This window comes from Schistocerca americana, chromosome 5, assembly GCF_021461395.2.
Source record: "Schistocerca americana isolate TAMUIC-IGC-003095 chromosome 5, iqSchAmer2.1, whole genome shotgun sequence".
NCBI lineage: Eukaryota > Metazoa > Arthropoda > Insecta > Orthoptera > Acrididae > Schistocerca > Schistocerca americana.
Window position 1 is genome coordinate 546,274,918 of NC_060123.1, and position 2,189 is coordinate 546,277,106.

Here is a 2,189-nt window from a genome sequence, read left to right on the forward strand (position 1 = left end):
TCTGGTAGGTCTCTGTCCTCTGTCACTGTAGAATCTTCACCGGAGGTCCTCGTGTTCCCTGATCACGCTAGATGCACAGGCAGACAACTAGTGATGTTGCTTTCATTCTGCCTTCTGACCACACGGACCCCCTCAGCTGCTTTTTAAGCAGCGCGACGCCCGCTTCCCTCACCACGAGGCCCCTCCGAGATAACGATGCCCCGCCTCTCGGAGGCTACGCCCACACCGCCACGTGTCGTGACTCAGGGCCTCTCTCACTGGAGAGGTACTCCCACAAAATCTATGGTCATCACACTACTACAACAATTTGCAGCGCCGGAAACTTGTCATGATTTGACACAAATTCTTGTACTCTGCTATAGTTTCAGGAAATCTTTCGTGTCATATGAAATGGCGCAACTCAGATGCGGGATACATGACATCCACTTTAAAGTCAACACGCTGAGCACAGATCCTGTTACACTTTACTGTATCATCAGCAGACTCTCAATGCCTCTAACTCATCCTCTGATAGTCACTCCCTTCCAGGTTGAATTTTCCATTTGCAATCGATTGTGTGCTGATTTTATACTTCCTGGCAATGTAAAACAATAAGCAGAACTGTGACTCGAACCAGAACTTTTATCTTTCTTGAGATAAAGCTCTATCGGCTGAGCTAAACAGGCGCGACTCATGACATGCCCTCGCAGCTTCACTACCAGCAGCTCTTGGAAATAATACTACAGGCTGCAACTAAACCATCTCTTGCCATAACTTTTCTTCCATGAGTTCCAGTCGCGCAGAGACTAACTTCCAACATTCATTTCAAAAGTGACTAGACACTGGGATGTTGTATTCACCCCCAAGGAGACAACATAAGACCCAGGTAAGAAGTAATAATTTTAATTGAAATAAGGGCTACTATGAATGATTCAGTCATTTTCAAAGTTCAGTATTTGCCAAAGTATTACATGTAGCCATATGACTGATGCACAAATAGAACCATAAACTCACAGATTTTTCCTTGTGCCCACCAGTTGGCATTACGAATGCAGTGCCTTCATAACATGGCGACGAAGCGAGAAAAGAGTTATTGTACGTTGGAATATACGAGATGTTTATCTGTTACAACAGTGTGGCATGCATTCAGAATGAATAGAAAGAACCACCATGTCAACAGGGCACTGTTTGTCTGTACAATCAAGTTAGAGACGCTGGTTGTCTCTGTAAACAGAAAAGTACTAGTCGACTAAGTCTGCCACACGCAACTGGGGAGAGCGTGAGAGAATGTTTCGTGCACAGACAAAAAAAATCGAGGATCTGACCAATCCACGAACGTGGAATACCACAGCAAACTAAGTGGAAGATTTTGCAACGGCGGTTACATTTCAGACCATACCGTTTGCAGTTCTCGCAACAATTAAAACCGGAAGATATGGCTGGCGCCCTTAATTTTGCATCACAGTGCAGGAAGCACTTGAAGATGAACATTTCACCTCCAACCTGATACCAAGCAATCACCACAGTGTGAGAGTGAGAGACACTGAACACCCACACTAAATTGTGGCACGTGAATGGGGTATGTCGATGGTTATGATTCTTTGCGATGTCATGGATGAAGTTGTATGGGTCGTTTTTCTTCTGTCAGAAGACTGTAAAGCTACCTTTTACCTTGATATGTAGCTGTTGTGATTTTTTTTCACTTCCTGTTGGTCATTCCGAGAATCTCATCTTCCAAAAATATGGAGCACCCCGTCATTGGAGCATCGATGTTCGTCGCTTCCTAAGCTTCTGGATGGGTATAGTGGTGAAGATGGTGTGACTATGTTCGCTTAGACCCCCCACCCCGCCATTCTGGCCGCTTGCCGCTTGACTTAGACCTAACGCCAGGGCAACTTTTTCCTTTGGGGACACTTTACGGGTAGTGTTTACGTGCCCCCACTGCCAAGGACAATAGAACAGCTTAGAGAACACATTAGTATTGCTGTGATGATCATTAATACGACATTACTACTTAAGGTATGTAAATAATCTGACTGCCAACCTGGTGAGTTTACGGTTCTGTCCTCGTATCATTCATATATTATATGTAATAATTTGGAAAATATAAGCCGGCCACAGTGGCCGAGCGGTTCTAGGGCTTCAGTCTGGAACTGCGCGACCACTACGGTCGCAGGTTCGAATCCTGCCCCGGGCATGGATGTGTGTGA